The 13,715-nt window shown below is 44.1% G+C and overlaps 1 protein-coding gene across 1 annotated transcript in view; it reads left to right on the top strand.

The window, feature by feature from the left end:
- Positions 1 to 10,344: 10,344 nt before the first annotated feature.
- The window catches only part of rgs6 (regulator of G protein signaling 6), a 120,294-nt gene continuing 116,923 nt past the window's right edge, over positions 10,345 to 13,715 (top strand). The window contains exon 1 of the mRNA XM_029702098.1: positions 10,345 to 10,564. The gene's annotated coding sequence lies outside the window, so the exon portion shown is untranslated. The remainder of the gene's footprint in view (positions 10,565 to 13,715) is intronic.

The following is a 13,715-nucleotide window of genomic DNA, read 5'->3' as shown; positions in this document are numbered from 1 at the left end:
AAGCCGACATGAAACACAGCCCTATTTTAAGTGTTTCTTAAATTCCCTATCGGAAAAATGAATGATGAAAAAATTATTGGAACCATTTCCCTGTTTGACCACTAGGTTTTATGGGTGTTATGACACCTCCAATGTGGGACTCTATTATAGACTGGGTCAGGGAGATGTTGAAAATGTCAGTGAACACACTTGCCAAATGGTCAGCACATGTTCTGAATATGCATCCTGGTAATCCTTCTGGCAACATGGCCTTGTGAATGTTAACCTGTTTAAAGGTCTTACTCACATTGGCTATGGAGAGCGAGATTACACAGTCATTCGGAACAGCTGGTGCTCTCATGCATGGTTCAGTGTTGCTTGCCTCGAAGCGAGCATAAAATGAATTTAGCTCATCTGGTAGGCTCGCATCACTGGGAAGCTCGCGGCTGGGTTTCCCTTTGTAATCCATTACAGTTTACAGGAATTGCCAAATCCGAAGAGCGTCAGATTCGATCTTAGTCGATCTTGACATTTAGACTGTTTGGTGGCTCTTCGGAGGGCATAGCGGGATTTCTGCACACAAACACACAAACACACACACAAGTGAGCACCAATCTGTTCATCTAGAGTAGTCCATTAGTATGAGTATTGTTGTTTTGATGGTTAGTTGCTAAGCTAAGTGCATGTATTGATTTGTGTGGTTATTGACGTTCACTTTTCCACATCAATTTTCTGAAAAAAAATGAGAGAGAGGAGACTCATTTCAACATGGCAGCGCCTCTCTGTCTCAATAAGGACCTCGATGATATTACATTATATTGATACTGTATTAGACTTAGTGGGCCATTTGCAATAGAACAATACGAGTGGGCCTAATGTGTTGTTATTTGGACAGCAGTTTGAAAACCCGACCGAACCATCTCTGTGAGGGTGTTCTCTCTGAAACTGGCTTTGTGTTAGGCTGCAGTTGGGGCGTATCTGAGACTTGTTTTGTGCCTGGGTCTGCAGCAGATTCACCACCCTAATGATTGGGTAATTCTCTGGCCTGGTAAACACACACACACACACACACACACACACACACACACACACACACACACACACACACACACACTCATGAGCATGGCCTTATTTCTATTACAGCATGTTGAATGACTGTCATTCATATTCCATTCACCCAGCTCAATGTAACAGCAAAAGGTTTAGCCTACTACATGATACTCTAATTCTCCCTATACCATCATGAGGTTGCTACAACCTAGCCTATGAATGAAAGTTTACAATGTAGGGGCGCACAGGTCGAGATAAAAATTTGAGGTGACAGACAGTGACACATGGATACACAGTGACACAGTTAATACCGCTTGCTTGCATCTACAGTTGAAGTCGGAAGTGTACATACACCTTAGCAAAATACATTTAAACTCAGTTTTTCACAATTCCTGACATTTAATCCTAGTAAAAATTCCCTGTCTTAGGTCAGTTAGGATCACCACTTTATTTGAAGAATGTGAAATGTCAGAATAACAGTAGAGAGAATGATTTATTTCAGCTTCTATTTCTTTCATCACATTCCCAGTGGGTCAGAAGTTTACATACACTCAATTTGTATTTGGTAGAATTGCCTTTAAATTGTTTAACTTCGGTCAAACGTTGTTTCGGGTAGCCTTCCACAAGCTTCCCACAATAAGTTGGGTGAATTTTGGCCCAATCCTCCTGACAGAGCTGGTGTAACTGAGTCAGGTTTGTAGGCCTCCTTGCTCACACATGCTTTTTCAGTTCTGCCCACACATTTTCTATAGGATTGAGGGCAGGGCTTTGTGATGGCCACTCCAATACCTTGACTTTGTTGTCCTTAAGCCATTTTGCTACAACTTTGGAAGTATGCTTGGGGTCATTGTTCATTTGAAAGACCAATTTGAGATCAAGCTTTAACTTCCTGACTGATGTCTTGAGATGTTGCTTCAATATATCCACATCATTTTCCTCCCTCATGATGCCATCTATTTTGTGAAGAGCACCAGTCCGTCCTGCAGCAAAGCACCCCCACAACATGATGCTGCCACCCCCGTGCTTCACGGTTGGGATGGTGTTCTTCGGCTTGCAAGCATCCCCATTTTTCCTCCAAACATAACAATGGTCATTATAACCAAACAGTTCTATTTTTGTTTCATCAGACCAGAGGACATTTCTCCAAAAAGTACAATCTTTGTCTCCCTTTGCAGTTGCAAACTGTAGTCTGACTTTTTTATGGCAGTTTTGGAGCAGTGGCTTCTTCCTTGCTGAGCAGCCTGTGGATATAGATACTTTTGTACCTGTTTCCTCCAGCATCTTCACATGGTCCTTTGCTGTTGTTCTGGAATTGATTTGCACTTTTCGCACCAAAGTACATTCATCTCTAGGAGACAGAACGCGTCTCCTTCCTGAGCGGTATGATGGCTGCGTGGTCCCATGGTGTTTATACTTGTGTACTATTGTTTGTACAGATGAACGTGGTACCTTCAGGCATTTGGAAATTGCTCCCAAGGATGAACCAGACTTGTGGAGGTCTACAATTGTTTTCTGAGGTCTTGGCTGATTTCTTTTGATTTTCAAAGAGGCACTGAGTTTGAAGGTAGGCCTTGAAATACACCCACAGGTACACCACCAATTGACTCAAATGATGTCAATTAGCCTATCAGAAGCTTCTAAAGCCATGACATCATTTTCTGGAATTCTCCAAGCTGTTTAAAGGCACAGTCAACTTAGTGTATGTAAACTTCTGACCCACTGGAGTTGTGATACAGTGAATTATAAGTGAAATAATCTGTCTGTAAACAATTGTTGGGAAAATTACTTGTGTTATGCACAAAGTAGATGTCCTAACCGACTTGCCAAAACTATAGTTTGTTTAACAAGAAATTTGTGGAGTTGTTGAAAATCGAGTTTTAATGACTCCAACCTAAGTGTATGTAAACTTCCGACTTCAACTGTAGCTTGTCTAGGGTGTAATCATTAGTCCAGCAAATGAGAATTTCTATTGGACAGATTCAGGTATTTTTTATCTCTGTTTTGATTGCTTTCATTTAGGAAACGTTTTTCAACAGAATCGGCGGAATGAATCAAGCGTAATGAATCAAGCACCCTGATCAAGCGTAAACACAATTCTCTTTCATAGCAGCCATGTTGTATTCCTTCTCACATCTATGCTCTCTCCTCCTCTCACCTTTTCCCTTCGCTTGTGGACTTCAATGAACAACACATCAGCTGTATGTGACCAGACGAAAAAAAAACAAAAAACAACAACATATAACCGCTACTCATAGCCTACATCGTTGTCACCATATTAGCTAAAGTAACGTCCTAGTCAACATAAAAGTTAGTGTGTTATGTTACTCTGGCGGTCCCCGGTGGCAATAAATTAATAACACCAAAAGCTTACCTTGACTTGGAGGAGTTCCAGTGTTGTGTTGGATAGTCCTAGCCAGCTAGCTAACATAGCATCCCTCTTTTTGAGCTGGGTGTTTGAGTAACGAAACTAGCCAGCTGCATTTGCTAGCTAAGTAGGTGAAACGGAATGTGATTTTTTTGGAGGAAATCTCTCTCTTTCTCTTGCTTCTCCTTTTGTTGACAACTGTTCAACTATTATCTTTATCTCTCTTTGAGTCAACTACTCACCACATTTTATTCACTGCGGTGCTAGCTAGCTGTAGCTTATGCTTCCAGTACTAGATTCATTCTCTGATCCTTTGATTGGGTGGACAACATGTCAGTTCACGCTGCAAGAGCTCTGATAGGTTGGAGGACGTCCTCTGGAAGTTGTCGTAATTACTGTGTAAGTCTATGGAAGGGGGTGAACCAAGAGCCTCCTAGGTTTTGTATTGAAGTCAATGTACCCAGAGGAGGACGGAAGCTAGCTGTCCTCCGGCTACACCATGGTGCTACCCTACAGAGTGCTGTTGAGGCTACTGTAGACCTTTGCAAAACAGTGTGTTTTGATCAATTATTTAGGGACGTGAATATATTTAGTATAGTTTTATCTAAAAAGGATAACCTTTTCAGTGTTTTAACATTTTTATGAGGAGGAGCATCCACTGATACACACACATAAATATATACACACACACACACACACACACACACACACACACACACACACACACACACACACACACACACACACACACACGGGCACACACGGGCACACACGGGCACACACACACACACACAGGCACACACACACACACACACACACAGTTTCCTCTGAGAGTCCATCCTTGCATCATCTCTCCAACGAAGGGAAATTTCTCACTAGACAAACTTTACATCCACCTCCTTTGGGTGTGTGGTAGAGCAGTGAAGGGCCGGTTAGCTATGTTTAAACGTATTACATAGAGGGATGAAAAAGAGAGGGAGAGAGAAAGGGGGATGAGAGAGAGAGAGAAAGGGGGACAGAAGAGAGGGAGAGAGAAAGGGGGATGAGAGAGAGAGAGAGAGAGAGAAAGGGGGACAGAAGAGAGGGAGAGAGAAAGGGGGACGAGAGAGAGAGAGAAAGGGGACAGAAGAGAGAGAGAGAGAGAGAGAAAGGGGACAGAAGAGAGGGAGAGAGAAAGGGGGACGTAAGAGAGAGAAAGGGGGACGAGAGAGAGAGAGAGAAAGAGAGAGAGAGAAAGGGAGACGAGAGAGAGAGAGAGAGAGAGAGAGAGAGAGAGAAAGGGGGACAGAAGAGAGCAAAGAGAATATTATATCAGTGATATGCCTGAGGAGCCAAAGTCTCACTGTGTGTGTGTGTGTGTGTGTGTGTGTGTGTGTGTGTGTGTGTGTGTGTGTGTGTGTGTGTGTGTGTGTGTGTGTGTGTGTGTGTGCGAGCATACATTTTGTTGTTTGCATGCATACAGTGAGAGAAAAAAGTATTTGATCCCCTGCTGATTTTGTACGTTTGCCCACTCAGAAGGAAATGATCAGTCTATAATTTTAATGGTAGGTTTATTTGAACAGTGAGAGACAGAATAATAACAAAACAATCCAGAAAAATGCATGTCAAAAATGTTATTAATTGATTTGCATTTTAATGAGGGAAATAAGTATTTGACCCCCTCTCAATCAGAAAGATTTCTGGCTCCCAGGTCTCTTTTACACAGGTAACGAGCTGAGATTAGGAGCACACTCTTAAAGGGAGTGCTCCTAATCTCAGTTTGTTACCTGTATAAAAGTCACCTGTCCACAGAAGCAATCAATCAGATTTCAAACTCTCCACCATGGCCAAGACCAAAGAGCTCTCCAAAGATGTCAGGGACAAGATTGTAGACCTACACAAGGCTGGAATGGGCTACAAGACCATCGCCAAGCAGCTTGGTGAGAAGGTGACAACAGTTGGTGCGATTATTCGCAAATGGAAGAAACACAAAAGAACTGTTAATCTCCCTCGGCCTGGGGCTCCATGCAAGATCTCACCTCGTGGAGTTGCAATGATCATGAGAACGGTGAGGAATCAGCCCAGAACTACACGGGAGGATCTTGTCAATGATCTCAAGGCAGCTGGGACCATAGTCACCAAGAAAACAATTGGTAACACACTATGCCGTGAAGCATTGAAATCCTGCAGCGCCCGCAAGGTCCCCCTGCTCAAGAAAGCACATATACATGCCCGTCTGAAGTTTGCCAATGAACATCTGAATGATTCAGAGGACAACTGGGTGAAAGTGTTGTGGTTAGATGAGACCAAAATGGAGCTCTTTGGCATCAACTCAACTCGCCGTGTTTGGAGGAGGAGGAATGCTGCCTATGACCCCAAGAACACCATCCCCACCGTCAAACATGGAGGTGGAAGGAAACATTATGCTTTGGGGGTGTTTTTCTGATATGGGGACAGGACAACTTCACAGCATCAAAGGGACGATGGACGGGGCCATGTACCGTCAAATCTTGGGTGAGAACCTCCTTCCCTCAGCCAGGGCATTGAACATGGGTCGTGGATGGGTATTCCAGCATGACAAGGACCCAAAACACACGGCCAAGGCAACAAAGGAGTGGCTCAACAAGAAGCACAATAAGGTCCTGGAAGAAGAAGCACAATAAGGTCCTGCCAGTCTCCAGACCTTAATCCCATATAAAATCTGTGGAGGGAGCTGAAGGTTCGAGTTGCCAAACGTCAGCCTCGAAACCTTAATGACTTGGAGAAGATCTGCAAAGAGGAGTGGGACAAAATCCCTCCTGAGATGTGTGCAAACCTGGTGGCCAACTACAAGAAACGTCTGACCTCTGTGATTGCCAACAAGGGTTTTGCCACCAAGTGCTAATTCATGTTTTGCAGAGGGGTCAAATACTTATTTCCCTCATTAAAATGCAAATCATTTTATAACATTTTTGACATGCGTTTTGATTTTTTTGTTGTTATTCTGTCTCTCACTGTTCAAATAAACGAACCATTACAATTATAGACTGATCCTTTCTTTGTCAGTGGGTAAATGTACAAAATCAGCAGGGGATCAAATACTTTTTTCCCCTCACTGTACGTCTCTCTCTCTCTCTCTCTGTGTGTGTGTGTGTGTGTGTGTGTGTGTGTGTGTGTGTGTGTGTGTGTGTGTGTGTGTGTGTGTGTGTGTGTGTGTGTGTGTGTGTGTGTGTGTGTGTGTGTGTGTGTGTGTGTGTGTGTGTGTGTGGCTCACTGCGTGTAATTCCAACAATCTAATCAAATAGAAAAAGTGAATAAGCTCATTTAATTCCCTTTTCATTCCAGTCCCATAATTTATGCTGTAGTCATGGTGATTTACCTCAACACATCCAGTCCCATTATTTACGCTGTAGACATGTTGTCATGGTGATTTACCTCAACACATCCAGTCCCATTATTTACGCTGTAGACATGTTGTCATGGTGATTTACCTCAACACATCCAGTCCCATTATTTACGCTGTAGACATGTTGTCAAGGTGATTTACCTCAACACATCCAGTCCCATTATTTACGCTGTAGACATGTTGTCAAGGTGATTTATCTCAACACATCCAGTCCCATTATTTACGCTGTAGACATGTTGTCAAGGTGATTTATCTCAACACATCCAGTCCCATTATTTACGCTGTAGACATGTTGTCATGGTGATTTATCTCAACACATCCAGTCCCATTATTTACGCTGTAGACATGTTGTCAAGGTGATTTACCTCAACACATCCAGTCCCATTATTTACGCTGTAGACATGTTGTCAAGGTGATTTACCTCAACACATCCAGTCCCATTATTTACGCTGTAGACATGTTGTCAAGGTGATTTACCTCAACACATCCAGTCCCATTATTTACGCTGTAGACATGTTGTCAAGGTGATTTACCTCAACACATCCAGTCCCATTATTTACGCTGTAGACATGTTGTCATGGTGATTTACCTTAACACATCCAGTCCCATTATTTACGCTGTAGACATGTTGTCAAGGTGATTTACCTCAACACATCCAGTCCCATTATTTACGCTGTAGACATGTTGTCATGGTGATTTACCTCAACACATCCAGTCCCATTATTTACGCTGTAGACATGTTGTCAAGGTGATTTACCTCAACACATCCAGTCCCATTATTTACGCTGTAGACATGTTGTCAAGGTGATTTACCTTAACACATCCAGTCCCATTATTTACGCTGTAGACATGTTGTCAAGGTGATTTACCTCAACACATCTAGTCCCATTATTTACGTTGTAGACATGTTGTCATGGTGATTTACCTCAACACATCCAGTCCCATTATTTATGCTGTAGACATGTTGTCATGGTGATTTACCTCAACACATCCAGTCCCATTATTTACGCTGTAGACATGGTGTCATGGTGATTTACCTCAACACATCCAGTCCCATTATTTACGCTGTAGACATGTTGTCAAGATGATTTACCTCAACACATCCAGTCCCATTATTTACACTGTAGACATGGTGTCATGGTGATTTATCTCAACACACTCATCACTCACTTTAGACTTAATAGACCCCAGGAAGAGCAGCTGCTGCTCTTGCAACAGCTAATGGGGATCCTAATGGGGATCTTAATGAAATACCAATAGAGGAGAGATGCACAAATAAACTCATGTTTTTTTCAATGAGCCTTTCGCTGAACAAAACGGTTTATTTTGCCTGTGCTTTCCAATCTCCTGCTAATATCTTATAATGTTATATTATTTTATTATGATGGTATACAGCAAGTGAGACTGTGCTGAAAAGAACTGTGTCAATCTTACTACTACATAAAACAAAAAATATTGTATTAAAGGTGAAATCTGCAGTTGCTACATACATTTTGGTTGCTTATTAATGATAAGCACCCATTGATTCTTGAAGAATATAACATGTACAGTAAATGCCTTGTGAGCTTAGTTTAATTTACCCCATCAGAACCAAAAATATACAAACTGTTGAATGTGGTGTTCTAGGATCAGTTTAGCCTTTTAGATCATAATCAATAGGATTATATGGACTGATCCTAGATCAGAATCAATAGGATTATATGGACAGATCAGAATCAATAGGATTATATGGACAGATCCTAGATCAGAATCAATAGGATTATATGGACAGATCCTAAATCAGAATCAATAGGATTATATGGACAGATCCTAGATCATAATCAATAGGATTATATGGACAGATCCTAGATTAGCACTCCTACTTTGAGATGCTTTGTGGATACGGTGTCCAGATTTTCAAGAGAGAGATCACCTCATTCTTCCCCCAAACTGACCTTGTGGTTTTTAATACCTTCTCTTCTGGCTTCAGGTATGAATTAAAACTCCTCGTGGTACCAAAATGTAAGCTAGTTTAATTGTAAACAAACACTAAATAGCCTCTAAACACAATCTGCGGATGTAAAAAGGGCTTTATAAATACATTTGATTGATTGATTGAAAACATGTTCAAAATTATAATTTTGATCTCATCGATGGTCAGTCCTTGCATCCATAGCACTGTCTATGAATTTGAGAGTGGTTACATGTCTCCAGACCCATCGCTCAGCTCCAGACCCATCGCTCAGCTCAACACATCCCTCCACTCCAGACCCATCCCTCCACTCCAGACCCATCCCTCAACTCCAGACCCATCCCTCAACTCCAGTCCCATCCCTCCACTCCAGACCCATCCCTCCACTTCACAACCATCCCTCCACTCCAGACACATCCCTCAGCTCCAGACCCATCCCTCCACTCCAGACCCATCCCTCAACTCCAGTCCCATCCCTCCACTCCAGAACCATCCCTCCACTCCAGAACCATCCCTCCACTCCAGACCCATCCCTCAACTCCAGACCCATCCCTCCACTCCAGACCCATCCCTCAGCTCCAGACCATCCCTCCACTCCACTCCAGACCCATCCCTCCACTCCAGACCCATCCCTCAACTCCAGAACCATCCCTCCACTCCAGACCCATCCCTCAACTCCAGAACCATCCCATCCCTCCACTCCAGACACATCCCTCCACTCCAGAACCATCCCTCCACTCCAGACCCATCCCTCAACTCCAGACCCATCCCTCAACTCCAGAACCATCCCATCCCTCAACTCCAGAACCATCCCTCAGCTTCAGAACCATCCCATCCCTCAACTCCAGAACCATCCCATCCCTCCACTCCAGACCCATCCCTCCACTCCAGACCCATCCCTCAACTCCAGAACCACCCCATCCCTCAACTCCAGACCCATCCCTCAACTCCAGTCCCATCCCTCCACTCCAGACCCATCCCTCAACTCCAGTCCCATCCCTCCACTCCAGAACCATCCCTCCACTCCAGACACATCCCTCCACTCCAGAACCATCCCTCCACTCCAGACACATCCCTCCACTCCAGACCCATCCCTCAGCTTTATACAAATGTACAGGAGGGAAACGCTTTGTTATTGTTTCAATTAAGGATTCTAGCATTTTTTTTTCCTGCTCACTCACTCACTCACTCACTCACTCACTCACTCACTCACTCCCTTCCTTTCTTCCTCATAGAAACGCATGCACACACTCAGAAGCGTACACGCGATGATCCTCTCTTTCCGTACGTACCTGACTGCTCTACTCTACACAGAGACCACCCACGCCACAGCCCAGCACACAGAGAGACAGAACGAGAGAGAGAGAGAGAGAGAGAGAGAGAGAGAGAGAGAGAGAGAGAGCGAGAGGGAAAGAGAGAGAGAGGGAAAGAGAGAGAGAGAGGCAGAGACAGAGAGAGAAAGACAGAGAGAGAGGGAGAGAGAGGGAGAGAGAGAGAGAGGGAGAGGGAGAGAGAGAGAGAGAGAGAGAGGGAAAGAGAGAGAGAGAGGCAGAGACAGAGAGAGAAAGACAGAGAGAGAGGGAGAGAGAGGGAGAGGGAGAGAGAGAGAGAGAGAGAGAGAGAGAGAGAGAGAGAGAGAGAGAGGGGGAACGCTACACCCTCCCAGCAGCTGTCTCTGATACAACAGCTGTGAACCGGTTTTTCTTTTTCTTCTCCTGTTCTGTCCATCCATCTCTCTCCATCCCTCCTTTTGACTCGCTCCTCAAGCCAATTAGATCATGAACATGCTGTGTGCTTGTTGCTAGGGGGGGAAGAGAACCAAGAAGAGGGGACCAGCCGATACTTTGTTGCTAAGGTAATGAACGCTTGTGAGAGGTGTGAAAGACAATATTGAATTTTGTCACTGAGGTGTTTGTGTGTGTATGAGAGAGAGTGTGTGCATATCGATACAGCAGTATTGCCAGGTGAGTATGGGAGTTATGTTACTAATGTGTGTGTGTGTGTGTGTGTGTGTGTGTGTGTGTGTGTGTGTGTGTGTGTGTGTGTGTGTGTGTGTGTGTGTGTGTGTGTGTGTGTGTGTATTGGGACAAGAGTGGTCCATGGAGGATTTGGGCTGTGGATAGAAGCAGCTGTATACTCAACAAGCTCTCACAGTTTCACTGCAGAATCCAACATTTGTCCTTTAAACGTCAAATTTTGAAGGTTAAGTTTAGGCATTAATTCCGAACGGTTACTTTAAGGGTTAAGGTTTGGGATAGGGTAAACAATAAAGCGAGTAGAACTGGGATTGAACATCCGCGTCCGTAACACCCTCACCGTTGCTCCAAATGGCCGATTTTGAAGTAATCTCCTGACGTTCTACATACCTGGACGGACGTTGAATTTTACAGTGGATCTTGAGCGACCTGGTTGGTGTAGTTCATGGATTGCAGCACAGCACCGAGAAAAAGCTAAACAGCTACTACAGTATAGGGAATCTCTCTCTCTCTTTTTCTCTCTCCGTGTGTCTCTCTCTCGTCTTTCCGTATGTCTCTGTCTATCTGCCTGCCTCTTTCTCTCTCTCTCTCACTCGCTCTATCTCTCTCTCAGTGGCTGTAGCTCTCTTTCTCTCCGTAATCATGTGTGTGCGTGTGCGTACTGTACTGTATGTTGCTACCTACATGTTCCTACCTACATGTTGTGACATCCATAGGACTGCTCCTGTCCTCTCCAACACAGAGAGAGAGAAAGATCAGGTTATTGATATAAACCAGGTGATAATCTACAGGGGTTGTTGATATAAACCAGGTGATATTCTACAGGGGTTATTGATATAAACCAGGTGATATTCTACAGGGGTTGTTGATATAAACCAGGTGATAATCTACAGGGGTTGTTGATATAAACCAGGTGATAATCTACAGGGGTTATTGATATAAACCAGGTGAAAATCTACAGGGGTTATTGATATAAACCAGGTGATATTCTACAGGGGTTGTTGATATAAACCAGGTGATAATCTACAGGGGTTGTTGATATAAACCAGGTGATAATCTACAGGGGTTATTGATATAAACCAGGTGAAAATCTACAGGGGTTATTGATATAAACCAGGTGATAATCTACAGGGGTTGTTGATATAAACCAGGTGATATTCTACAGGGGTTGTTGATATAAACCAGGTGATAATCTACAGGGGTTATTGATATAAACCAGGTGATATTCTACAGGGGTTATTGATATAAACCAGGTGATATTCTACAGGGGTTGTTGATATAAACCAGGTGATAATCTACAGGGGTTGTTGATATAAACCAGGTGATATTCTACAGGGGTAGTTGATATAAACCAGGTGATATTCTACAGGGGTTATTGATATAAACCAGGTGATATTCTACAGGGGTTATTGATATAAACCAGGTGATATTCTACAGGGGTTGTTGATATAAACCAGGTGATATTCTACAGGGGTTGTTGATATAAACCAGATGATATTCTACAGGGGTTATTGATATAAACCAGGTGATATCTACAGGGAGCCAAACAACTGGACCAATAACTCAGACAGAAATGCCCTGGAACACACACTCCTAACACACACACACACACACAACCCAACCGAGCCATATTGGACCACATACAGTATCTGATCTGATCTGATCCCACTGCTGCCACCATCTGATCCCACTGCTGCCACCATCAGATCTGATCCCACTGCTGCCACCATCAGATCTGATCCTACTGCTGCCACCATCAGATCTGATCCTACTGCTGCCACCATCAGATCTGATCCTACTGTTGCCACCATCAGATCTGATCCCACTGCTGCCACCATCTGATCTGATCCCACTGCTGCCACCATCTGATCTGATCCCACTGCTGCCACCATCTGATCTGATCCCACTGCTGCCACCATCAGATCTGATTCCCACTGCTGCCACCATCTGATCTGATCCCACTGCTGCCACCATCTGATCTGATCCCACTGCTGCCACCATCTGATCTGGATCCCACTGCTGCCACCATCAGATCTGATCCCACTGCTGCCACCATCTGCTCTGATCCCACTGCTGCCACCATCTGATCTGATCCCACTGCTGCCATCATCAGATCTGATCCTACTGCTGCTACCATCTGATCTGATCCCACTGCTGCCGCCATCTGATCTGATTCCACTGCTGCCACCATCAGATCTGATCGCACTGCTGCCACCATCTGATCTGATTCCACTGCTGCCACCATCAGATCTGATCCCACTGCTGCCACCATCTGATCTGATCCCACTGCTGCCACCATCTGATCTGATCCCACTGCTGCCACCATCTGATCTGATCCCACTGCTGCCACCATCAGATCTGATCCCACTGCTGCCATCATCAGATCTGATCCCACTGCTGCCACCATCAGATCTGATCCCACTGCTGCCGCCATCAGATCTGATCCCACTGCTGCCACCATCAGATCTGATTGAAGTTTGATTTGATCTGGATCCCACCTCTTGGAGGTCTGGCTGTCTTATACACAACAGGTAGAAATTGCCTCTAATCACACTGATACCGAGTCAGAAATTGTATCATCTCCATAATAGTTAAGGTTAGGATTCAGGGTAGAGTAATCTGATCATAGATCTGTGGTTAGGGGCAATGTCTACTTCAGCGTATTTTATGGTAGACATTGAGGCTATTTGGGTATTCATCTCATCTCTTCCTCTGCTCGCCACAGCTCGCTGCAGATGGCAATATTGTGACAGGTATCCGACTGGCAGCAGCATGCTCGAGAGGCAGAAATGCCTGGAGCTCTGGAAAGGAAGGTGGAATGGGAATCACACTATCAGAGAGTTCCAGGCAACGTTACGCTCTGGAATGCTGGAATAATGTCGCATGTAAATGGGTCTTTCTATAAATAATGGAGCCAATGTGTGACATCAAAGTAAAAATGTCACGTCTGTTGTTACAGGAATAAGACTCTAGATAGGCACAACGAGACCATAACTCCTAGCAACAACAAAACATCTACATGTCATTCAA

The sequence above is a fragment of the Salmo trutta genome, chromosome 1 (assembly GCF_901001165.1).
Source record: "Salmo trutta chromosome 1, fSalTru1.1, whole genome shotgun sequence".
NCBI classification, from domain to species: domain Eukaryota; kingdom Metazoa; phylum Chordata; class Actinopteri; order Salmoniformes; family Salmonidae; genus Salmo; species Salmo trutta.
The sequence above is the reverse complement of the archived record's forward strand: the minus strand, read 5'-3'. Positions and strand labels throughout refer to the sequence as shown.